The sequence below is a fragment of the Mauremys mutica genome, chromosome 10 (assembly GCF_020497125.1).
Source record: "Mauremys mutica isolate MM-2020 ecotype Southern chromosome 10, ASM2049712v1, whole genome shotgun sequence".
Classification (NCBI taxonomy): Eukaryota; Metazoa; Chordata; order Testudines; family Geoemydidae; genus Mauremys; species Mauremys mutica.
Window position 1 is genome coordinate 56,688,198 of NC_059081.1, and position 27,425 is coordinate 56,715,622.

Genomic DNA, 27,425 nt, shown 5'->3' on the forward strand with positions numbered 1-27,425 from the left:
TGACGCTGATACTTGAGGAGTAAATGGTATACAAGTGGGACATTTGATAACGCAACTGTGTACTTGTTGCTCCCCTCCCCATGTACCTGTTGACTGTTCACTTGTCTCTCTTTCAGCTGTGAGCTCTCCAGAGCAAGGATGGGGCCTTTCGTGCTTGGAAAGCCTACCTCGGGCGCGGTCAGACCTTTATTGAAGAGGCCTGAGGTTCCAGAGTCACCATTAACTATGTCAAAACTGAGCCTTCCTAGACCAAGAAATATCTCTAGATCTAAATTTTTGGAAGTCACTACTGATTTGTGGGGTGCTTCAATTTTTGGGTCTCCAGCTCGAGATGCCATAAAGGAGCCTTATTTTCAGAGGGCGGGGGCTCAGTGCTTTCCAAAAAAAAAAAAAACCCCAGCCCCTTTTAAGGTATTTTGAGTTAGGTCTTTAAAACATGAGGCACACAAAATCACTAGTCACTTGATTCCTCTTGTGGGAATAAAAATGAGCCCCACCAAGTTCTGGCATCTGGATTCCAGCACAGGATAAGACAGGGAAGCAAATTATTTCAAATATTCAATTTTAAAATGATATGTCAACGTGAACATTTCTAACGGAGTAGTCAGTAATAGAAGGCAACCAGCCACAACAGAAGGATAGAGAGAGAGAGCCATTTATATGACTACAACCAGTTATCCCTCTAAGCACATATTTGGCTGGCCATCTGGAAAATGCCGGGGTTAAATGCCAATACTTGTGCAACCACTTGAAACTACACTATAAGCTCAGCACAAATCCTTTAACATGACACCAATGTTGAGTCAGAATCCTACATTGTTAAAGATACTAATGCTTAAAAACAGATGTCAGCAATTTTTCTACGAAACAGAAATTGAGTTACTGGGGTTTTATAGAAGCAGATGAGTTATGTCAAAGTGTTCATTGGAGTCATCTTTAAATTCGGAGTTTAAAGATGCACTTTTGTGAAGAGGCAGAGGTGAAAGTAAGCCGGTACGGTCCGGTACCGGCAAGAGCCAGTACACTGTGCCGGACTGGACCAGCTTCCCCAGGCTGGCGATTTAAAGGGCCCGGGGCTCCCTGCAGCAGCCAGAGCCCCAGGCCCTTTAAATCACCGCCCAAGCCCGGCTGCCAGTGCCCCAGGATAGCGGCAGCAGGGCTCTGTCGGTGATTTAAAGGGCCCGGAGCTCCGCTGTGGTAGTGGCAGCCGGAGCCCGGGGCCCTTTAAATCACCCCTGAATCCCGGGGCTCTCAGCTGCCTCTGCAGCTGGTAGCTCTGGAGGTGATTTAAAGGCCCCAGGGCTCCCAGCTGCAGCCCCTGGGCCTTTAAATCTTGATTTAAAGGGCCTGGTATGTAAAGGCCCTGCCTCTTCTGACTTAGGCCACACCTTTTCTGACTGAGGCCACGCCCCCTGCCCAGGACTCCAGCATACCGGTAAATCCTTTAAGTTACTTTCACTCCTGTGAAGAGGTGGCCTTTCAAACTCTCAAAACTATTTACTTTTGTGTTATTTCCCTTATCACACAACTATTGAGAATATTTGTGCTGAAACAAAGATTTGCTTCTTCAGTGCACAAGTTAGAAGTAGAGCAAGTCAGAAAATGGTAAATATTTTTCATGATTTTGACTGATATTTTACTTTTTTTTTTAAATGAAAACCTGAAATTCTTTCCAACTGAAAAATGTTTGGTTTTAGGTTAAAAGTACACTTTTTGGATGAGAACAAAAATTAATGACCAAACTTTTTCCACCAAAAAACAAATTTAATTGAATCTGAAATTTTAGGTTAAAAAAAAAAAGTCATTTTTTGTTGGAAAACCCTGCCCTACCCCCACAACTGCTGACAGGGAATTATCAACCAGCTCTACTCAGAAGCTTCTTAGCCTTTTGGCAATGATCAATTCACCCTCTTGGAAGTCTGTGGAAAGACTGTGGTGTGCATGATAAGTATAAAAGGATAAATCACCCCCCACCTCTCAGCAGTCACCGTGGCCTCGGGATCAGTTATCCCCCAGTGCCAGGTTGTTCCAATGATGTAATGATTCTATTTTTTATTCTTCCTCAGCTTACTGTGGGGAGAGTTACATGGGTGCAGCCCTAGACTCAACCAGAAGACTTCAGCTTTCCTCTATTTGTGTGTGTAGTTTAATTTAGTTCTTAATAAGAACAGTTTTCCCAATTCAATTCCAGAGACAACATCCTTCATTGAGAAGGAGACTATCTTTTCCACCTGTATCTTCTCTAGTCATTTAACATCTCTTTTATCCTATTATTGAATTTGTGACATCAAGAGAGTTTCCCTTGCAAGCAACCATGATGTCAAACACAGACCTAGGACGGTCACTGCCTGACTTTCACTTTTCTCAGATCAAAACAGACATTGAAAGGGAGTCAATACTTATTCAAAATGAAAACACACTCACTGCAACAGGGATTTAGAAAAAAAAATGGCTGGCCATGTGTATTATTTTTATATAAATGTTCCCACCACCTCAGGAACGCGTGCCAAACTTAACCGCTTTAAACCAAATTAAAACATCCTCACTGGATGGCATGAGTCTTTGGTGGTTTTAATATCCAGCCACAGAAAAATTAAGTTATGTGCCTTTCAGTCAGAAAGTCTTGTTTCAGGTTCAGCACAACTGGGAAGTGATTAATCCGCCCCTAAAATATTCCAGATGAGAGTTGCCAACACCACTACCACTTAAAAAAAAAAAAAAAAAAGTAAAACGACCAGCCCAAGCGGTTATCCGACAGTGAGCTCGCTCACTGTACAATTGGGTTGGAACTATTCATGCGTATATGTAAAGCAGCCACATTTTTTAGCATTAATAAGGTAAAGGAGGAAAGAGGTTCAAACATGCCAGTGAATGGTAGCCTGGATCCTGGAGATAAGGTAGAGGCAGAATCTTGGTACTTTATTGGACTCCTTGAAAGACTTTTTGCATAGGAAATACCTACATAGCTCAGGTGCTATAGATAGTTCTATGACGTTGCTCTCCATATGATTTTATGAAAATATGGTAATAAGTGTGAATATAATGTAACTGGAACATGCTTCATGCAAAAGGTCTCTTGTAAGGTATTACAAAGCTTATAATCTACTGAATGTGGTCATCCTCTTTGTATAAATGTACCACTCTTGTAGCTGAAACTAGAAATATGAAATATAACTCTGAGGGCCTATTGTAATTATGCAAAGTGTGGGCCATTAATGGTGGTTTGGAATCTTGATGGCTCCCATCAACTAGGACAATTGGTTGTAAATGGCTCTGTTTACTTGCAAGCTTCCTATGAGTCAGGCCAGGAAGAATGGAGGCTTGGGGGGGGTCTCACAGGACATGTGACCATGTCACCTGGTCCTGGAATCCATCTTAAACCTGGGGCTTTTCCATTTAGAAGGAGGGGTGGGGACCCAGATAGACAAAAGATTCCCGCCTTGTACCAAAGCTATATAAGGGGGTGGAACAGAACAAAGGGGCTGCAGTCATAAGAAATCCCCTATCTGCCATCTGAGCTGGAACAAGGATGGTACCAGGGGAAAGGATTGGGCCCAGACTAGAAAGGAGTCGAAAGAAGCTTATTGGAACATCTCTGAGGGTGAAATTTATCTGTAATCAGTTTCTTAGTGTATTAAGCTTAGACTTGCATGCTTTTGTTTTATTTTGCTTGGTAACTTACTTTGTTCTGTCTGTTATTACTTGGAACCACTTAAAATCGTACTTTTTATATTTAATAAAATCACTTTTGCTTATTATTGAACCCAGAGTTAGTGATTAATACCTGGGGGAGCAAACAGCTGTGCATCTCTCTCTATCAGTGTTATAGAGGGCAGACAATTTATGAGTTTACCCTGTATAAGCTTTATACAGAGTAAAACTGATTTATTTGGGGTTGGATCCCATTGGGAGCTGGGTCTCTGGGTGCTGGAGACAGGAGCACTTCTTAAGCTGTTTTCTGTTAAGTTTGCAGCTTTGGGGGGATGTGGTTCAGACCCCGAGTAGAGATACAATGGTGGTAGTCTTTGCCATGTCCTCTGGTTGTTTTCCTCAACCTGTCATCATCACCCCAGTGCTCTCTTCCCTGAGCTAGCTCCCATCCATGGTCCAGCCACTGCCAGACTTTGAGAAACAGACTCAGCCAACATGGTCAGACAAAATGGAGATAGAATGCTGGGTGCCAGCAGTATGTTGAAAACATTCCAACCCAGGCCTTCCCGTGGCCTTCCCAACGGCCCCATATACACATTTTGCAGGAGAGAGTGAGAAGAATGAGAAAACAGACCAAATTTAATGGAAAGAAAAGGCTCAATAACTTAGTTTTAGTGTGGATGTGTAGAGTAGATTCTAACCTTTAAAAAAAACAAAACAACAAAAGGAACCTCCTGAATTAAAAAGAAAACACTAGTTTGTGTTCAATGCTTTGATATTCTTTTGGCAACACCCTCCCTTCTGCTGCATTTAATGATATCGCCACAAAGAAACGCAGTTACTGTCTTATGTGGGGAGGCATATTTGTGGCTGACAAAGTGCTGCAAATATTGCAAAGAAAGCTTTGATAATTTTAAACCTCAACACGTTCGCCCCAGTTTTTACAGCCAAGTCATTTGGTAGACAGTCGTGTTTTCTGCTTCTTATTTTCCATTTCATATCCTCTGATTTTTATTGATTCAGTTCTGGGCTGAGTATCATTTCATGTGATGAATAGGTACCAGAGACACAACTAAGGTTTGAATACTGCATTAAGTGTAATTATTTCAGTGTTTTCTGTGCAAGGGATCTAGGATCAAAACACTAATTAGATTCTACTTCTTTGACACTAGAACCCCAGTGCTCTTCTAACCTGTATCCTAGTTACATCTATTTCACTAGAGAGAATTGCTTTGATCACAGGCCCAGCCTTCTAACAGCACGTCAGAATCCTCTCGCTAATATGCACTTTAAGAAAACTTATTTTCAGAAGCTGGTAAGGTCTGCCAACCCTGGGCATTCCTCACTGTGACTCCAGGCGCCCCTGCAGGCACACCCTACACACTACTGCAATAACATTTGTACAAAATATGCCTTGTGAGTTACCATATGAAAGCTACCACCACACTGGTTATTAATGTCATTGTAAAATGAATGTGTCAACCTTTTATGTGAAGTTGTGAATTCCCGCTTTGTGATGTTACTGGAAGATGTTTAAGACAAGACAGCTTAGCCTAGGTACAAGTAATAAACTGGTGAGTCCTAGACAAAGGAATGTAGGTTTACCTCAATTTCCATATTAGCAGTAAACTAAGCTATCAAGCTAAACCAGCAAGGGTTATCCAGTTCCTGAACCCCAGAGAAAGAAAATTAACATGAGTCCTGCACCTCAGAGAGGCACAGGAGACTGAATCCCTAACAAACCTTCCTGACTTGTAAGACAAAGACATCCCTTGGGGAATATAAAGAACAAAGAGATTCATCTTTATTCTTCACCTAGGAGACAAATAAACCAAGCGATTTGATCTCTGTGATAGGCCCTGGCCAGGCCAGCGAGTAAAAACCTGGAAAGGAGTCTGTGGGTAAAAAATAAGGCATCTTGAACAAAGACTGAAGACCAGCCCTTGATCTACCAAGATACACAAATATCGCCACAGCGTTAGTGAAGATGCTACTACACCTAGGAAAGCTTCTTCTGTCGGAGTAGTTAATCCAGCTCCACAAGAGGGGGTAGCTATTGACATAGCGCTGTCAACAGTGGCAGGTAGGTCAGTTTAATTACATCGCTCAGGGGGTGTGGATTTTTCACAACCCTGATAAATATAGTTATCAGGGGTGGCTCTAGCTTTTTTGCCACCCCAAGCACAGCAGGCAGGCCGCCTTCGGCGGCGCGCTTGCGGGAGGTCCCCGGGCCCGCGGATTCGGCAGCTTGCCTGTGGGAGGTCCACCGGTCCCAGTCCCTCGGCTTCAGCGTACCCGCTGCCCAATTGCCGCCGAATCTGTGCAACCGGTGGACCTCCCACAGGCATGCTGCCGAAGGCAGCCTGACTGCCGCCCTCGCTTGGAGCGCTGGTGCCTGGAGCCGTCACTGGTAGTTAATATAAGTCTGTAGTGGAGACATGGCCTAAATTTCAGACTTCTTGATGCATTTTCATTTTTCTTTGCCTGTAACTATCTCTACCTTTATCTCTTGGTATCACTTAAATCGGGGCTCTTTTGTTAATAAGCTTGTTTTACTATAAACCTAGTCAGTGCTGTGTTTGAAAGGAAGGGTGTATTTACCCCAGTTAAATCAATAAGCTGTGATGCACTGACTCTTTAACAGAGCAGCAAACTTAATATCTTCTGTGAATGCACCATGGCAGGGACTGTGCATTGCATAGAAACATCTCAAAGAAGCTCAGGGCTGAAGTTCACTGACTGTTACCCGCTAGGTGAGGTTTGGGTTGGGAGTGCCTTGAGGAGTTCGCTGCTGAGGAAGACAGGCTGGTGTAACAGAAAACTGACATGCAGAGTAATCACCAGCAAAACTCACTCTTGCTGACGTAGAGGGCTAACAGAGTGGCTCAAAGCTCTGTGTATCCCCAGTAGCACATTACACTAACCCTAGACACTCAGCTATAGGAACAAACCATCGAAAACACCTTCACTTAAACCCTCACACATGCCCTGCCATCCTCCCAAAAGGGAGTGCATTGTAGAGAGGAGACTCAGACAGAGCTCTCTCTGCTGCAGTCGACTCCTTTTGGACAGATTTTTCCTTTTTCAATTATTTGTTAAGACTAAAAGTGGCAGAAGGAAGATCTCTCTATTAAACCCAAGCTCAAGTCTTGACGTGGGGGAGAGTGCCACTACGCACTGCTGCTCTGATCCAAAGTCCGTTGCAGTCACTGGGAATCTTTCCATTTATTCCAATATGCATCAGATCCGGTCATATAACAGGTTAGTGACACCCACAGACCAGAATTTGTACCAACCTCCATGATTTATTCTGCTCAGGGGAGACTGATCCCCCTAAAGATGAAGGCCCAAATGACTCCACAGAGCTAAACCAGGGCATGACTCCAAACTCCCAGATCTTAACACCCTGAAAGTTAGGGAGGAAGGCTGAAAAGCTAGACGTGAATGTCGTGGTTCATGCCTCATTTCTAACGTCATTGGGTTTTAGCAAAATATCCCCTTGATTTCAAGATCACCAACTCTGGTCTTCCCTGTGATAGGAGTTAAATAGGCATTAGAAAACAAACCATGAGCTGTAAACAGCCTGTTAAAAATCCTTTCCCCTGTCAAGTGGTCAACTTTCACTCTTAGCTTCTGTGATGCCATTTCAGCAGTTCCACAATCATAGAATCTCCCAGGGTACATAAGACCTGCATTGCTAGTGTTAAAAAATAAAAAACAAACACACACCAGAAACTCCTCCCTCCAGAATGTTTCTTGAAAAACAACCACCACCACCCATGCCCCTTTCCAGCCCTTGTGTACTCATCATAAAGCATCAAGAAAAGGGACAAGCCCCAGTTTTTCCCCTGCTGTGTAGGTTACCTTTATGTCATCCTCTGACTGCCAATCAGATGAGAGGCATCCCCCCTCCGTCCTGGTACTATGAGAGAGTACTGGGTGTGCACCTCCAGCTCTGGGGACTGAATGTCAGTCAGCAGTACTCAGGGGCCCATTCTCAGGGCCCTGCCACACAAGCACTAGAGAGCCACCCCCAGGCAGGGCCCTGTTGCCTTCAGCATCTGCGTAAGCATCTGTGTATGCTGAGCACAGCCAGGCCGCGGAGGGGTGTCTGGCTGCCAGGCCGCGGAGGCTCCAAGGCAACGATTTGTCCCTTAGAACAGCGAGGTGATTGGGGCAGCTTCTCATAGGCGTCTATGAAGTGGTAGGATGTGGCAAGTTGTTGAGCTAGTACAGTCACAGTCTCTGAGGCATCTGGTCACACTAATGATTTGTAAGGAGACCTCAGGGTAAATGTCCAGTATTCCTCTACATCTTGGTTATTGTATAGGATCCTTGGTGTTTCACAGACTACTCCTGTTCCCATAAATTATGGATGGGCACAGCTTGCCAATCACCAGAAGTGACCTGTCTTTAATTTGTAAGCACACAGCCATACATCAGGGTCCCAAACATTTATTCTCCCATTGTCCCAAGCCCAGGCACACTTTCTTGCTATGATTATAAAGGATTGTGGGATGGTGGTGGGGTCACATGGAGAAACAGCGCTTTGGGTGGGTTGGTCCTGAGATGCTAAGTGCTGGGTTGAGAGTTCGGAGAGGGGATTTCTGGGTTGTGTAAGTGGGCCCAGAAGGTTGCTGTGTGGGGGGTTAGGGGAGGCAGGAGGTCAGAAAGAAAGAAATATTTGCTTCTTCCTCTGGCTGCTATCTCGCCTCCTAGCCGTCTCTCATTTCAAACCCTCAGTGGGGAATCTTGGTCAGGGGACCATAGCTACCACTGATAATTACCCTCCCCTCTCTCCCAAGATTGAGTGCTGCTGGCAGAAGCCAAGCTATCTGCAATGGGAGGGGGAGGAAAGTGAGCTAGGCAGATAATGGCTGGCCTAAGGAGAGAGGGGACTGGAGTCGTCTCTCCTGTTATGTGTAGAGCCCTGTTAAAATTATCTGTTTACTTTCTTTGTTTGTTTGGCTCAACCCCGAACCGCATTTCTTGTCTCAGTTAAGTGGAAACTGATGGCAAAGAAATCCAGTTTGGAAGAGTTCCTCTAAACCCCTTCAGCGACGTACCCTTTCCACTTGCTCACAGTGTAAAAAGCATATGGCTCTTTCTCCAGGAAGGGGTAAAGCCAGTTCAACATCAAGCACTGTTGTCCTTCGAGTCATTTTTTCTGGAGTATTAGGAACTAAAGTTCCATCTCTTATTTCTCTGGCATCAGGAGCTGCTACTAAGCACTGTACTTCTCAACATCCGTACTGAGTATATTGACCAACGTATTTCTTGTGTGTTTCTTTGGCTGGGCTTCAAGGGGGCTATGCTGGTGAATGGGAGGAGAAAGGGGGATAAGTGCATGCACCCATTTAATATCACAGGGTTGCTGTGTTTCACTTCTATATACACACACTGAGTTAATTTGGGCAGAAGAGTACTGGGGATGGAACCCCAATACCTAACCTGCAATGTCTCCACCTGCAGATTCCGGGAGGTCGCACTGCAGTGGTCAACATTCAGAAAGTCTGTCATGGCAGCAGGGAGATGAACTTGAGTTCTGTCATCATTTATTAAACCTTGTGCAGAAACTAATTGTTGTGTATTTGGTTGTCATGGCAATAGAATCTTGTGTTGCTATGGCAACTGAGTTAGATTATTAGGGGTTAGCCCAGCAGTTTTGGCTGGCTGTTGGTTAGTTCTGTGTGTAGCTATAAATGGCTGCTCCAAGGTTTACAGCTCTCTGTGTCTCCAGTGATTCTTCCTAAAACTGTTGCTCCCAAGGATATAACACTAATGGGCCCATGAGAAAAGCATGACCCCAAAGCAGCCACTCAACCAGACACCTTGTTGGCAAGAAGAGCCTCATATGCTATAGTTTCACTAGCAAAGTAGACAGCATTCCCTTACCTCCCTCAAGATCTTCTGGGGACTACACTGAGAGGCTGGGGTTGCCACGGGATATATTTTAATATCAAATCACTGCAGCATGATCCACAGGATGATTAGCACAGTTCAGCCTCAGTTGGGATATTATGACTTATTTTATTCCTATTAGTTTCCAACTGATCTTGGAACACAAGCATTACATCTGATTCTAATGAAACTTTAGACTTTGTTTTTTTCAGTCAGCTAATGAAATAGTTGAACCTTCCCAGGACTCGCTGTAATTATAACAAAGGCCGTGCATTATCACGAACAATGTTAACTTCTTTATGAGATGTTACTTTAAATCCTTCAGGACTTGCACGCTGCTACGTTTGGAAATGCATATTTAGGAGTGAAAAGCAATCCAACAACGCCCTGTTGAAATGTGACCTTACCTGGCAGAGATACTTTCACACAGTAACTCTTGGTTCAGTCTCTTGGTTATGTTAACAGGAAAAGCCACTTTAAAAATCTCTTTTGCTCATGAAAGCCTCAAGCGTACATAGAGATCATTCACATTTCGAATGTCAGTTTAAAGACTTGTGAATAAATGGAAGCACAAAGCTTCAAGTGCAGAGATCGACACAAACCTGCACAAGTTTCTCAGTCTGAGCACACGCCAGAAAGTTTAGGTTCGCACCGGCTTTTCCAAGCGGTTTGGCAAGTGGCAGCACGTTCAGGACTGAAAGTTGTTTCCATTTGCTGGGCTGTTTGCCGGCCTGCATGAAACAAGTTGGTGGTCTCAGTCCAATTCCGATGCTTACCACAGAAAAGCCACCATCATAATTGGAATTAATTGTCATCCTTGTTGGCAGCCTCAGCTGAGAAACCAAAAAATAAATAGATGGTGGTAGCTGAGCTACACTTCACCCCTAGATGCTGCTACAGGTCAGGGCTGAGGTATATTGAGTGTGTGGGGGGGAAGCAGGTGTTCAGGGGGGAGGGGGAGAAAATGGGTGAGAAACATGTGCTGTTGCTACAATCCTTCCTACAGACAAGTCTAGTTCTCTAGCATCTTGACAGACCAGTTAGTGAATCAGTGACCGTAAAGCAATCAGAAGATTCAGTGCACCATCATAGCCTCTTTGGCGAGACAGTCTCATGCACTGAATAGAGACTCAGGAGATCTGGGTTTTATTCCCAACTCTGCCGCTGGCCTGCTGGGTGACCTTGTATGAATCATGTCTCTCCATGCCTCAGTTTTCCCACCTGAAAAAGGGGATCTATGTCTTCTTTGCAAACACTTTGAGATCCACAAATGGAAAGTGATCTATAAAAACTAGACACAAATAAATAATAATAAGTATTTGTTTAAGAAAAAGACATGTCTAACAATGAGATTTAGCAATAGGTGCAGCTGAACCAGCAATCAACACAGTTGGTCTTTGTCTATGCTTCCGCTGTAGCACATTCAACTGTGCCACTAGCTAGCACACATTGCCAATAGAGGTCTTTTACTGAGCAAACCCTAAACTAGGTAGCCACCGAATTTTCCTTGAACTATTTAAAAAAAAACAAGTGACATTCCACTGAGAAGCAGGTAGAGGTCAGGAATAACTACGTACTCTCTGACATGCCAAAAGAACATACAAACATGCTACTTGAACTTCAGACAGACTGCGGCTGCCTTAGGAGTGTGAGTTTCTTTTGAACACGTTCCCCTTTAACCATCGTTTTGAGAAAACTGTAGGAATTTTTCTTTAAAATTCCCTGGCTGACCTGACTCAAAGGGTAACAGAGCATAGTGCGAGCTCATAGGATAGTCATTTTTCTTTGTAAAGGAAAGAAAGTGAAATTCTGAAAAGCTTTCCCCAACTTTTATACACCTGACAGAAATCCATTTCTTTAAATCATGGTCCTCTTAGGGATTTATGTCCTTTCCACCAATTAAATTGAACACTCTCCACTGAAGCACTCTCCATGGCACTTTTCCCTCAGACAATACAAGCTTTGGCACAGATAACGACCTCTCACGAGTTGACCAGGAGGGGGTGCTGAGAAAGTGGAGCAATTTCTCATTGATTGCGCTCTTGGAAATCCTGTTTACAAAAGCCTGGAAATGACAAGTGTTGTGAGAAAAAGAGAGAGTGTGGTGGCATTAGAATGTGAGAACGAATAACTATCAATGGACATACCTGTGTCTCTTTTCATCCGTTTTCACATCTCGGCCTCATACGTACTTTCTAGTGGGGATTTCTTTTACCAACCCTCTCTAGGCACATGTCATTGTGCTTGGTACATTTACAGGTTGGCTCAAAGCCAGCAAATAACTTCTAAAATGCTGCTCAATAGTCTCCCTCCCCCAGGTAAGAGAGGGAAGATTCACCTTCCAGCATTGAAGGTCATCAGATTTAGTCTTTGCTCCACTGGCAAGGAAAGAGAGCACATTTCAGAGCTAAGCACCATTCACCAAGAATGCCTCGATAGCAGTATTTGCTGTACATTAACAGACAAACAGGAGTTTTTCTCTCTCTCTTCCTTCTCAGAAAGAACAGGACCATTTTTTGCTCAAACTTTCCATATAAACTCACCTTTGGGCAGAGGCCAGGTATGGAAAATTTCAGCCCGAAAGGTGGAAGTTTCATGAAGTTATACAGAAACTAAGAGAGTTTTTTATAACACAAAGGCTGGGGCAATCTTAACTACAGCTGTCACAACAGTTCCAACCCTAACAACGTAGCAATGAACATGTCATTTGCTTTTAAGAAACCTCCAGATGACAGCACTAAAAACACTTTTAAATTGACATCATAGCGCTGCTGAACTACACTGCGAGTTAAAACGGCTCCAACTTAAACTAACACAGCTTGCCTAAAACCTGAACATTCATTATAACAGTTTCCCTCTCCAAACCAATGTGGTGTATATAGGATATGTAATGTGCTGCAGTGGAATAACAACTTTATGGAAATACTAATGGTGAAATATAAATAACTTATTCATGGCTTGGCCATTCATGAGACAAACTTGTTTCCCTCATCAGGATTAGAGATACCACCCTCTCTTCCCCATTCCTACCCGCTTTTTTATTATAAATCATGCTAAATAAAAGCTACTGACAAAACACGGATTTAAAAAAGAGGAAATACATTTATTCCATGAGATTGGTAACACAGTCAAAGGTCACCGTAAGTGCATGTACTCACCTCTAGGGCACCCCCTCAACTTGGACATCCCCTCTTCTCCAGTGCCCCCGCTGGGCTCTCTCTCAGACTTGCATCTTCTCTCAACTCTGTAGCTTCACCCTCTGGCCGGGTCACATAAAAGTCTAAACCCAGGGGAGCAGGAACAAGTCTGAATAAAAGTCCAAACAAGCCTGCACATCAATAGGCCTCCCACCCCTCTCATCTTCAATGTAGTTCCTTTCTTGGAACTACTTCAGGGCTTGCCCTGCAGGAGCCTAACCTGGTCCTGGTGTTCCTCCTCTGTTGTTGTCCATTAAACCCAATCCCAGGGCTTTTCTCCACCAGAGGGACCAATCTCCTCTACAGCTGAGCTCCCTCAATCTATTTATAAGGCCTTGCGCCACTCCCTCTGGCCAGGAGGCAATTAGTTACTCTCCCCCCTCCCACACCAGGTGCAGAGCATGACAAATTGGGTTCTTTCCCTTGCCTTGCAGGTGATGGGGGTTAAGCCCCATTGCAGTCACACAACCTGCTGCAGTGCTAGTCAAATAACCTGTGGTTATAGTTATTTACATTGTAAGTTCTTTAGGACAAGGACCATCTCTTGTTCTGTGTTTGTACAGCTTAGCACAGTGGGGCCCCCGTCTCCATGGCCCTTTAGGCACTACCATAATAAATATGATACATAATAATTATTAGAAAGAATAAGCACCAAGAAAAGAACCTTTTACCAAGAGAACAATATGAGATGGTGAGCACAGGACAGCAATAACCGTCCTGCATGTTATTGGAGGGTATGGATCAGCAGACTGGCTTAGGGATACTACTTTAGGCTGTCATGTGAAAGACTCCTCTGTTCTGGCTTCTCACTCTATAGTCTGGCCAGGGCTGGTCCAACAGAAACCCTTCCTCTCCACCATAGAGCAGTGCTGCTGATGGGGAGAGTCCCATGAGGGCAGGGGACTGGACTCGATGACCTCTCGAGGTCCCTTCCAGTCCTAGAATCTATGAATCTATGAAACACTTCTGTGGCTAGTAAGGAAGCAAGTGGGGATCCAACAGAAAAGGAAGAAAAATTGCTTTAAGCAAATTATCACTGCCCCTAGTGGAGCCTCGGAGCTGGGGGCCTGAAAACAAGCCTTTTAATTTTTAGTGTGGTGTAAATAGCATCTTAGGATGGATGTGTAAGTCAGGAAATAGACCCAAGATCTTGAACCACATTCTGTTTCCCAACTTCAAGCGAGCTAACCATTTCCTTACTCTTCACAGCAAGCCAAGATACAGCATTCTGATGGTTAGAGCAGAGGGACTGGGAATCTGTAGATCTGTGCTCTATTCCCAGCTGACACTAACTCACTTGAACTCTATGCTTTTGAAAAGTGTTTTGTGATCCTTCAGCTACAACAATCCTCAGTCACATGTGTCAGCCACACACACTAATTCACAGCAGACCAGAAAGTTCTTTTCAAACTAACACCACACTCCAAAAACTACTGAATGTGCCAATTAAATATATAATATGCATTATTATCAGATTATACAAAATTACACAGAGAAAATTACACTTCATTAGTTAACTCAGCAGAAATGATTCAAAGCTTTTCAGAAAAGATAATATCCAACCACAGCTGTGATTTGTAGAGTCCTCAAAATCATTGCAGCCAGTTCAAGCAAATGTTAAAATAAAAAACAAAAAGTTTTCCCTACCATACAAGCTAAAGTTTTTTCACATCCAATATTATAATTAAAGAGGCTGATTTTAGAGTTAATATTAAATTATGCAACCCAGAGAGAGATGATATTCAATGCATTGAACTATATATTATTCTTTTGTGAATTGTGAAGTGTTTGCTTATGAAACACTATGAGAGATGGAAAGCTACTATTTACCATGGGTGTCCTATTCTCATTGTTGGAAGTATGGCCTCCAGCTGGAGCTTTTTATAACTGGGAAAGTAATTTGAACTTTGCCCTTTGGTCCCAGGTCTGCTGGGAAATGTAGTTGAGTACCAAGTGGCCTCTTTGCTAGACACATCTTTGTGAGTGATCAGTTTAAAGAATGTGGTTTTAATAAGGGACTGTTTGTGTGGTTGGCCCATTCTGACACTAGCACCCCAACCTTTCAGGTCAGCTTCCCAGTGGAGGAGAAATTCGTGATTCAGAATCTGAGTTTATTCAAAGTGTAATTTGTTTTATTTACACCTGTACACCAGTCCTACAAAAAAAGTGATCAATCAGCATGCAGGCAAGAAGCTCATCTCAGCAACAATGTCCAGTTCCTAGGAGCAACTCTGCCTCAAGAACTCTCTCTCTGAGATCAAAGCAAACAGAAAACTCTCCTGCTGCCTGCATAGCTCCCTCTACACAGAGCCCACTTCTCCCACGTGTTGGGGTAGCTTCTGAGACCGTATCCACTCAGTTCCCAAGAGTTCAGCTTGACTTCCAATTTGTCACAGAGGTTTCTTTATTGGCATGTATTCAAACTACACTTGAGTTGATCAGACTCAAGAGAAGAGTGGATACAGGGCATACCACACATCCAGAGTTACACAGCAAAACCTCTTCCTTTATATACATTTACAAATTACACTGCATTTACTATACGTTGCCTCACATATTTTGAGACTGACTTGGTCACTTTGCAAGAACCAATCTCTGTACAACATGCTCTGTCCACACACTGGCCATGTATGACTTACTCTTTAACTCATTTTACGTTCCAAGTTTATCTTATCCACTGTTAATTTTATCCATTGTAAATGATTCCTTGAGGTATTCCTCCTTATTTTAGCTAGTACAGACATTCTGTTTCCAGCTTGCTGATCCATTTATCTCCCTAATCCTATCTCCCAAGAAATGAGGCCTCACCCATGTCCAATTACTCAAACCAGGCCTACACCACAATTTCCCATAATCCAGATTAACAGCAATATGGCATGTTTTCCCAGCACTGAACACTTGTTTGAACACTCAGAAAAAGAACTTGGAAGACTATCTGTAACATCCCACCACTAGTGAAATCTGCCATAACAGTATCAAATGGAGCTACCGAGATACTTGGTCTGTTTGTGGCATCATCTGTACATTCATTTGGGTTATTTTGCATGGAGAAGGTGGTTTTAAGTGCTTACAGTTGTGAATTATGGATAGTTTCTCTGATGAGAAGAGTTCAGATGAATAGTCCGAGGAGTCTCTCATTAGATATAGGTACTGCTAGAAGAAATAGAGACTTACAAACAAAGCCAATGCTAGCAGGAAGCTTTCGGCCATCTATTAGTGTTTGCCTGTGCTGCAAATGTACAGATAACTTCCTTAAACTGAGCAATAGTTTATTTTTGTATCTTGCCCCTCTTTTTTCTTTGTTTCATTTTTTAAATAAAGACATTTGTACCTAATCTTTTCCTGGTCCTTCAAGGCCATTCCCATCTCTCACTGTGCATGTAGTTTGCAAATTGGTTTAGAAAACGTTGGCTTTATATAAATTAAAGATTTGATAAGAATTACTGGGAAGGATTTGGAAGACCAGTTCCAATGGGCACCTCCCCCTGTCACCAGGGAGCACTATGGAGTAAATTTCCTTTGCTTTAAGGAAATTGTAACCTTAGGCTACAGTTTTAAAAGTGCACCCTGAAATGGGATAGGTTTGGAATTCTCCAGCGCCATCTGATTAAAAGTTTGTATAACAAACTTAAGTGATTCAGACCTGATCCTGAAGTGACATCTGTGTGAGTGGACCCCTGCCCAGTGCAATTGGTGCTTTAGAGAGTCTCTTCTATGGACTGCAAGAACTGTACAAAAGGACTAGAGAATGTGAGAGGACTTACAACCAGTCAGACTCACCAGCTAAACATCCCTTCCTGCGGTGGGAGAAATATAAAGCATCTATCGTGGGAGTCTGAAAAGATGGTTCTGAACCTGAGAGATCCTGTAGAAAGATGGAGGGTGAAAGAGCTATCAAGGGAATTAAGGAAACTCTTAACCAGAGGGGAACTGACACAAGAAGGGATCGTCTGAGTTGGCATCAGAGAATTAACAACTGATCCTTTTCTAAAACTCTCCAGCTGGAATTAGAACTCCGAGTCAAGAGGAAGACTTGCTTATGCCATCATCCAAGTTAGAGAGTTCATTCTACCTGCACAAGCCCTGAGGTATATACTGCAGCATGAATGGACTTCTGAGAACACCATCTTCAACCCTCCGTCTGCAAACGATTATTCTGGATTATTACTTGTGCCTAACTCAGCATGAGCTAGGCACATCAGAGTTATAAAGATAAGGATCCCACCTCAAGGAGATCACACTTGAAAAGCCCAATCCTGCAAATCCACACTGCTGTGACTAGACCCATTGACTTCGCCATGCTAAGCACAATGGCTCGTGGTAAGTGTTCGTAGGACAAAAAAGCGAATGAGGTTTAGTATATGTCTTGTCAGTTCCAGATTATATATGTGCAGAATCTGGCCCTGAGGATAAGGAGGAGTCAGACAGCAAATGGCCTTCTATCAGGTCATACAAAGGAGTGTCTGTCTCTGTAAGTACTAAGTTGCTGCTGTTTTTAATATTAAAAAATAAATTGGTGACATATTCTGGAAAAACTCCCTGGACCAGCTCCTCAGCTGGTGTAAATCAGTGAAGCTCCATTCATGTCATTGGAGCAAAGCCAATTTACATCAGCTGAAGAGCTGGCCCCATAAGTCAGGAGGAGTTCTGCCTGAATAAGGAGTGCAGATTGAAGTTCCTTACATCATACCTATATTAACATCCCACCAATTCCGAGATCCCCACCAATATGTAATTCTGCCACAATAGACAAGTCCTGATTCTAATGGGAAACTAACCAAAACTAAATCCAGAATAGGAGCAGGAATCAAATGTTAACATAATATACAGTGAGTGGTTTGTTTCTCACAATGAGAGAAAACAACCATTGTTGAAACTTCCATATTTTGCAGCTCACAAACAAATTAAGGGGCTCGGCGTATTGTCTACACCAGGGGTCGGCAACCTTTCAGAAGTGGTGTGCCGAGACTTCATTCATTCACTCTAATTTAAGGTTTCACGTGCCAGTAATACGTTTTAATGTTTTTAGAAGGTCTATTTCTATGTCTATAATATATAACTAAACTATTGTTGTATGTAAGGTAAATAAGGTTTTTAAAATGTTTAAGAAGCTTCATTTAAAATTAAATAAAATGCAGAGCCCCCCCGGACCAGGCACTGTGAGTGCCACTGAAAATCAGCTCATGTGCCGCCTTCCGCACCTGTGCCATAGGTCTACACTGAGAAATCCATTCAGGCGTTATCCCAGCAGAGCTGAATGAACCAAAGAGTTCAATATCTTCTTGTTTATAAAGTTTCAGTTTTAAGACCATTGGGTTACACAGATGGAATAAACAAGGTTTTCTACTTTGCCCATTGTGGTTATGAATTAAAGCACACTTGGATTCTGCTATGGTTCCTGGTGCTCCTCTTACAGGCTCGGCCAGACAAACAGACCCAAAGCAGTTCAGCCACAGGGCTATCCAACTATATCAACCATTTAGCCTAATTGGGTTGACATCTGGCCTTTCGGTAAGATGCTGTGTTCATGTTCTACAATAAATTCCCCCACAAATGCAAAAAATAAAAATAATTAAAAAAAAATCCTACCTTGAGTTATTGAAACTGTGAGGAGAGAAAACAGTGATTGTGGAAAAATAACAGCTGAAGACGGAATGTGTTACATGGCTCATCCTGGAGAATACAGGATGGCACAACAGCCCCCATTAAAGGCCAGGTTGTGGCCCCTTGCATGTGTGTAACACACACTGGTCAGTGGCTTACACGTGTCCATTGTCCTGCCCCATCCTCAGAGAATGTGAGTCTGTTACAGCCCCGAGCAACAGAGTTAGCTCAAGTTGTATAGATGCATGCTTCTGGTCCAGGAAGTCCTTCACTCAATCCCTCACGTTCACCAAGATAGCAGTGGTCAGAAGAGGGAAAGGACTTTTTCCTCTTTGCCTGCCTGTGCAGGGGCCAAGCACAAATGTAGCCTCCTCAGTTAGAGCATTTGGGATCAACTACTCCAAAAGCTGAAGAGAGAGGCTGAGTAATGCTGGCATTGAGAAATGGCCCTGTCCATTGCCACAAGGAGGTCATCCATTAGGGCCATCTCCGCGCATGATGTCAGAAGATGCTGCATATTGTTGGAGCCACTTGTCATACTGTCAAGGATTGTGTCTACGAATGGGAGACTGGAGATGGGGCAATAGCTAGAGAAGTTTTCGGCATCAAATATTGGCTTTTTGGAGCACACAATCAAGGCTGGCAGATTTGCTTCCTTGAAGCAGGCAAGGATTTTCCCCCGTTAGCAGTGGGAACAATTGTTCTTCGCTGTCTTTCATCTGCCAGGAGGGAAAACAGCTCAGATGGTGGCTCAAATACTTCTCAGGAGTTCTTGAGCTTATCCGGGATGGCGGGATGGTTAATGCTAACTGCTGCAGTTGGGAGTTTTTTGCCCAGGTGAGTTCCTTTCGTAGGAGATTGATCTTCTCTGTAAAGATATTTTCCCTCAGACATTTATATAATCTTCTGTCAAGATCTAGGGTTTCATTTAAAACAAATATTTCAAGGCCTTTCCACTGTAAACACACAATATCCCTCAGATCCATCATTTACCCTGATGACCCAGCCTTTCTCCACCGAAATAATGGACTTTCTAGGGCATTTCTCAGCCCCTGAGGGCTCTGAAGGGCAACTGCATGGCATAAGAACATAAGAACGGCCATACCGGGTCAGACCAAAGGTCCATCTAGCCCAGTATCTGTCTACCGACAGTGGCCAATGCCAGGTGCCCCAGAGGGAGTGAACCTAACAGGCAATGATCAAGTGATCTCTCTCCTGCCATCCATCTCCATCCTCTGACAAACAGAGGCTAGGGACACCATTCCTTACCCATCCTGGCTAATAGCCATTTATGGACTTAACCACCATGAATTTATCCAGTTCTCTTTTAAACGCTGTTATAGTCCTAGCCTTCACAACCTCCTCAGGTAAGGAGTTCCACAAGTTGACTGTGCGCTGCGTGAAGACGAACTTCCTTTTATTTGTTTTAAACTTGCTGCCTATTTAAACCTGCAGCCACAGGCCCATAAGAAGTCTCCTATTTCTGCAGGGTGGGAAGTGAGGTAGGCAGGCAAATTCTTACACAGGATTTGACATCTGTGTGTATATGGGCATGGGAGTGGGGCAAGTTAAGCGGACTCGTCTAGCCAGGTACTGCAGAAGCAGGATGCAGTGAGTGGGTCAGTTGGCCCACCACTTGAAGCAATCATTGTTAATCATTCACCGTTGTTCATATGAACTTCAGAGCTTTTAGACCTAATAGACTGTGACCCTAAGAACCTCTCAGTGGCAACTGCAAAGGGTTCATGTTCTACAGCAGTATCCCTGACAGGGCTGACAAACTCACTGCACCCAACACATTGCTGTCATGGAACTGACTCATAGAGAATGTCAGACGAGATATTCAATGAAAGCCAGGATCGTACTGATCCTCATAGTCATTGTGTGAGGTGCGTATGGATGATATTTAAGCAGTTGCGTATCTGTACTAAACATGTCTACATCAAGGCACGGCGTAGAAACAGGTTCTGAGTCAGGCAAAGGATGTTGATTCACCTGTCTCAGTGTCAGCTATGTAAATGAAGCACTGTAAGTCAGCACAATAGAAGCCAAATCTGCATACAGAGCAAACGGGGGAATGGGAAAACATCGGAGCCTAAACTGCAGTGGGTTATGCTGACTCTGGGGACAAAACAATGAACTTTGGGAATAGAGGAAGAAAAAAAAAGGACACATCTTTGTCCATCACTGAAGGAGTAGAAGGGACAGCGTTTTTTCCAGCCATGAAAGGTGGATTCCAGACACATTGATTGGTGATGTTGGGAGATTGCTTTAGGTAAGGAACTACTTTAGACAAGGATTTTAGCCTGCTAAAGTTAAGTATCGATTCTAAGAAGCCTGTTATTCCTTGTGTTTTCTATGTAACCATTTCTGTTTCCGTCACAATCCTCACTGAGTGTCTTGATCTTCGATAATAAACTTCAGATGGTTTTCACTATAACTATGTCTCAGTGCTGTGATGTTATAAAGGACCTGATCCTGAGTTGTATCTGTCAAGCTGTGTGTACATGTTCCATTGGGGACAGCAATTTGAGTGTTCAGAGACGGGCTGGATACCAAGGGGAATGCTTTCAGAGAGGCTTGGGGACTGGGGTGCAGCTACTGTTATCTGCAAGGCAGTAAGAAGGCTGGCAGAGCCCTGGGGAGATTGTTCGGGTGGTGAACAGACTGGTGGTGGCAGGGAGCTGACATCCAGTTAAGCACAAGCAAATCTTCCTCTTGCTGAGGCAAAGGGTAACAAGATGACACTCAGTTCTGGACACACCAAGAAAGTGTCACAGGCTTCAGCCCAGAGATTTGCAGAGGGATTTTCCCTCAGCTCCAGCCCCAAAGAGCACAAGAAGGCGTACCCATTTCTTCGCTTCCATGCACCCACTCATATGCACTTCCTGTTTCTAGGTATAGTCCCTCGTGAAAGAGGAGGAGTTTTTTCACATTCCTCCATTCCGACCTTGTTTCTGTACCTGTTCTTGCTGATCAGCTGCAGGCAGCCTGACAGTCATGTCAGACTATTCCATTACAATCCCACAGTTTTTGTAGTGGCATGTGGCTTTTAGGGCAGTATTTTAACCCCATCTCTTCCAAACCCTGAGTGAGATCCCTTCATCTCATCGCAAATACGTAGCCTCCTTTTCCTGTGTGACTGCCTGACATGCTGAAGACTTGATTGATGACATAGTGGTAGAAGAAGAAAGCCTTTGGCCCCATTCAGGAAAGCACTTAAGCATGTTAAACATGTGCTTAGATCCTTGACTTCAATGGGACTTACATAGCTACTTAAAGTTAAGCATGAGCATAAGTGCTTTAGGGATGCTTTCCTTAATCAAGGTCTTTGCTATTTATATCCTGCCATGACACCAAGAGAATTCTGATGACCTGGGGCAAGCAGAGGAGAACTCTGCAGCAGAAGAATTTTTCATCCTGGAACAGACCGATGGCCCATCTACTTGAGCATTCCATCTCCGACAGCAACCAATGCAACTTTCTAGAAAAGTAACAAAATCCCTCAGAGCTCCTACTTTTACAGCAGTACAGCACAGAACATGGGAGCAACTTTCTTCTTGGCCCCAGCTAAGGAGTAGATTCCATCCTGATGCGGGAGAATTAATCATCCTCCTAACTTTGACCCTAGCCAGAATAGCTGCTCATCTTGCTCTAGATTCTCAATGGAACTACACTGATTTACATCAGCTGAGGGCCTGGCCTGCTCTGTTTATTCATATAACTTGTTGCAGGAGCAGATTAGATTGTATCTGCCTGCTGAGGGTTTTTGTATAGAAGCAGTGGGATGTTCTCTTACCTGTTTGTTAGAATATATCTCCTATTTTATAACAATAGTTTGCTTACATTTAATCTAGGAATGTATTTAAGTTTCAGAATTGTCAGCTAGTGGCCTTTGCTTTCAGATTTGATCTCAGATCTGGGAAGACACCAGGGGTTTGTAACATCACCCCACAGCTGCTATTCAACTTCGGATGAAGTGCTCAGTGCACAGAATCACAGCTTCACTTGTATTCACTTTAAACTATCTCCCTTTACAGTAGATATAAATTCCACCAAATAATGTCACTGCCACTGCCGAGATGATGTAACTTGGCAGCACATCACAAACCATAACTGATTAAAGTGTGACCCAAACACACAGACTAGTTGACAAACATCCCTTTATCAAAGCTTCACAACTACAGCACGAGACCAACACAAGTCATAAAACACAGACGGTTGAAATGGATTAGGCCTATTACATCATCCAGTCCATCTTCTTCCAATGCAAGATGTGTTCCATTCTATTGCATAGTGTCTTCTGCCCTCTCTGCTTGTATATGCTTATTTGAATGTATACAAATAAAATAGCTATTCTCCCACACACACACACACACACACACAAACCCTGTGCCCTGGGTGCCTATCCTATAAATCAGAAAAGGGAAATTCAAAAGGACTGTTCATTAATACAAACATCCCAACTTAGCCCACCTTGCTCCTCAGTAACCGGAGATAAGAGATGGACTTTGTAGTGTGCTCAGAAATTTAACAAATCTGGCTGCAGTGGATCCAATCAGGGGGAGTGAATTTCAAAACTGAAAGGCCCCCCAGAGAACTCTCTACCAGGGGCTCCAGGGCTTTGGCTGATTTCACCTCTGGCACATAGAAGGAAGAGATCTTTTAAGAATCCAAAGCACGGCGTTCCAATTATTTCACTTGGAGACTAATACATAGTGTAATACAGCTCATGGTCAGAAAGGAAGAAAGTAGACTGACTTGCTCATTTTATCCTTTTACTCTGTCTCCTAGTGATTCTTTTATTACACTAATTTCTCTTGTCTCTTTAGTACTTGCCCCCTTAAAAGATTTGTCTCCCCAACACACTTAATTGTCACTTCGGATGCTTATTACATAATTGTTAAGTCTCAATATGTTTCCACTAGTCGGTTGGTATTTAATTATATAGAAACCGCTGAAATAAATCAAGCTCTGTAAATTAAACAAACAGCTACTCTAAATAAATAACACTTGAATATTCAGTGTATATATATATATATATATAAAAGCTGGAATATTCACAACTAGACAAGAGATGCTATCTGTTTCAGAGCTGTTAAGTCTTATTGTGTATTGTTCTAGCAATCACTTATTTTATTAGAAATACAATAACTGTCTTATTAAATCATGAAGTTTCGAGTGTTGGTTCAGGACAGGAACTGGGTGATTAACTGCTGATTGTAGCAAGTATTGTGTCTTTAAGCAGAGTGGGTGTTCTAACTGCCAGCGCCATGGACTAAGGGAACTGGTGTTATAGAATGATCATTTGGGGTTAATGTATGATATTTTGAACATCTGAAACCTGTTATTTTTTCTAGCTGAGGTTTATCCTGCAGCTTCATAAACTTTCCATTTTAAATTACAGAGCTTCCTTTTTAACTATAATAAACTTTTATCTTAAAAATGGTGTGTGCCTTTTAATCATCTCAAAGTATTTGCTTTAATTAGGTTTTAAAAACTTTACAGAAGACAGCACTGTTCTTAATTTTGGCCGTGAGAGTTTGCTCTGTGTTCAGCGAGCAGCAGTTCCTAACACCCTTGCTGAACGTCAGCCAAACGGAGCATTTCAGGCAACGCAAAATGGAATGAATTCAAAAAAGAAGATTTGTTTTCATGAAAACATTGATCCAATTTCACAGAGCTATCTGTAATCCATTGGTTTTAGTAGAAGAAAAGAACTCGTATCCTTCTATTTCCCTACAGACGTGCAACATATGGAACTCCTGGGAGTGTTAATATTCTGGTTTGGAGGATAAGCCCTTTTCCATGCAGCACTCTGGGCCTGCTTTTCGAAGATGCTGAGCATCCACAACTCCAGCAGAAGTGATGGGGAGCTGCAGGTGCTTAGACCTTCTGAAAAAATCAAGCTCTTAATGGAATTTAAGAGCCTAAATGTTTGGGGTGCATCAGAGTGTACTGGTGGATATGGGACTAAGTGTCTTGAACCCCACAAAGTGCTACCCCCAGTCCCAATTCTGATGCTGGTTCGTGACAGGAGAAGTAGTCTGGGTTGAGCCTGTTCTTTTATGTAACCTCCTTCCTCCATGTACCTGTGGCTCATGACAACCCAACTGTCCTTCAGCAAGAAGAGTCCCCATTCAGAACTTTATGCTGCCCCGAGGAAGTGGTGTTGTGATTGATGGTGGTGAAGAGAGCAAGGGTAACTTTCCCAAGCAGTCAGGTGATAAGTGTTGTTTACTTTTTCTCATAACACAAGAACTAGGGGTCACCAAATGAAATTAATAGGAAACAAGTTTAAAACAAAGAAAAGGAAGTATTTTTTCACACAATGCACAGTCAACCTGTGCAGCTCTTTGCCAGAGGATGTTGTGAAGGCCAAGACTGTAACAGGATTCAAAAAAGAACTAGATAACTTCATGGAGGGTAGGTCAATCAATGGCTCTTAGCCAGCATGGGCAGGGATGGTGTCTCTAGCCTCTGTTTGCCAGAAGCTGGGAATGGATGACGCGATGGGTCACTTGATGATCACCTGTTCTGTTCATTCCCTCTGGGGCACCTGGCATTGCCCATTGTTGGAAGACAGGATACTGGGCTAGATGGACCTTTAGTCTGACCCAGTCTGGCCATTCTTATGTTCTAAGAGAGATGATCCTTGCATGATCAGGAACTGGTTACAAGATAAGAAACAAGGGGTAGGAATAAATGGTCAGTGAGTGAACAGTGGGGTGGTAAAGTTTGTAGAGGATACTAAATTATTCACAGTACTTAGGTCCAAAGCTGGCTGCACAGAGTTACAAAGGGATCTCACAAAACTGGGTTACTGGGTGACAAAGGGCAGATGAAATTTAATGTTGATATGTGTAAAGTAATGCATGTTGGAAAAAAATAATCCCAAAATGATGGGCTCTAAATTAGCTGTTACCACTCAAGAAAGAGATCTTGGAGACATTGTGGATAGTTCTTAAAAACATCTTCTCAATGTGCAGCAGCAGTCAAAAAAGCTAACAGAATATTAGGAACCATTAGGAAAGGAATAGATAATAGAACATAAAATATCATAATGCCGCTATATAAATCCATGCTATTCCCACACCTTCAATACTGCATGTTGTTCTGAATGCCCATTAAACAAGATATTAAAATGGGAAAAGGTACAGAGAAGGGCGACAAAAATGATTAGGGGTATGAAACAGCTTCCATAGGAGAAGAGATTAAAAAGACTGGGACTGCTCAGCTTAGAAGAGAGATAACTAAGGGGAGGGGGATATGATAGAGGTCTATAAAATCATGAATGGTGTGGAGAAAGTGAAATAGGGACCGGTTATTTACCCTTTCACATACCACAAGAACTGAGCTCACCCAATGAAATTAATAGGCAGCAGGTTTAAACATAAGGAAGTACTTCTTCACACAATGCAAAGTCAACCTGTGGAACTCATTGACAGAGGATGTTGTGAAGGCCAAAAGTGTTACTGGATTCAAAAAAGAATTGGGGAAGGGGTCCAATGGGGCAGGGAGGAGGCAGAGTTGGGGCAGGGACTGTGGGGAAGGGGTTGGAATGGGGGCGGGGCAAGGGCAGGGAAAGGGTGGAGTCGGGGCGGGGCCGGTGGGGGCGTGAGTTCCCACCAGTGCAGGGAAAGTTGGCGCCTATAGGGAGGGTCTCAGAGCCCAGGCTCCAGCATGACCCCGAATGTCTACCCTGCTATTTTTAGCCCGGCGAACCTGAGTCAGCTGACCTGGGCGCTCAGACATGATGCTACAGGGTTTTTTATTGCAGTGTAGACATACATTCCAATTCTCATTTACACTAAAGCCCCTTTATGCCACTCTGGCAGTGTGAAGGAGGCTTAAAGTAACTTCAGTAACTTCATTTACAAAGTCGGCACCATGATAATACAATACATAATGATACCTAATTCCAGCTGACATGCAAACTACACGTTAAAATGACTTTGTTTCTAGCCAACAGCCTTTCCTAACTATTCTAATTTATATCAACCATGCAAAATGACAGTCATCTTCCCCATTGGTTCCCTCCTCCCCCAGCATTCACTTTACAAGCGTATTGCAGTCATGTGGCCTTTCATTTTACTTAACAGATTTTGCTTGCAAAGCTTAGTGCCAGTGCTCAAAGTTTGGGTGGGGAGTGGCAAGGAGTTGCAGACCTGGCAATTTTTTTTTTAAACCCAGCTGGGTAACTGAGGGGTGCTGCTCCTAGACACTCCCCTTCCCCAGCACACACACATTTCTGTCAGAGTACTTAAGCAATGTTTAGGGAAGCCTTAAGTTACACACACCACACAAGGAAAACAAAGGGGAAAATTAACACCACACAGAAGAGCTACTGAGAAGAGTTCTTTGTTTTCGCTCTAGCCATACAATTCCAGATTTTCAGTGAAGGTCCTCAGTTCTAAAACTAATGTCTTCTCCTCCTGATTGGTTAAATGGAGCCTTTAAAGTACACTGCAAGGCCTTTCTCCTTTACTAGACTTTCCCTGAAATTGAAGTTAGAGCTGGCTGTATACTGGAGGGGAGGGTGAGAGCATCATTTGCAAATATTTGTATGACTGAACTGAACTTGCTTCAATGGTCTTTGCACCCCCTTTCATTTGCCTTTCACAAACATTTATAAGAGCAAAATTTTGTCCACAAGAACGTTTGTGGAAAGGGAAAACGTGAATATTCATGCAGATATCTTGAAAGCTCTAAGAGTTTGGTGGGCATCTAATAGGGGTGTGGAAACTGTCCCATATGACTGAAGTGACCAGTCGCACTGCACAAAGAACAAATATTCACGGCAGTAGTTACAGCGCATAATTCATGAGCAACTCATATGATGAAATACAGCTGCATCCGCAGTTCATCAAAGAATTTGGAACAAACAACTTAGTAAAAACTGAAGCCTGCTCATGGATAATTCATGAGCAAACTCATTGAATAAATTGTGTGTTGGGATAGTTTGCGAAACTCTACAAATAAACAAACAACAACACCACACTCCTCTAGTTGAAGTGGGGAGATGAGGAGATTCAGGTGAAGGAATTCTATTTGCAGCATTCTTGGGTCAGG

At 43.2% G+C, this 27,425-nt stretch overlaps 1 protein-coding gene across 1 annotated transcript in view; it reads right to left on the bottom strand.

Annotated features, from left to right (window-relative positions):
- SATB2 (SATB homeobox 2) overlaps positions 1 to 9,208 on the bottom strand; it is a 224,773-nt gene extending 215,565 nt beyond the window's left edge. Inside the window, exon 1 of the mRNA XM_044978501.1 lies at positions 9,103 to 9,208. The gene's annotated coding sequence lies outside the window, so the exon portion shown is untranslated. The remainder of the gene's footprint in view (positions 1 to 9,102) is intronic.
- Between the last annotated feature and the right edge of the window lie 18,217 nt (positions 9,209 to 27,425).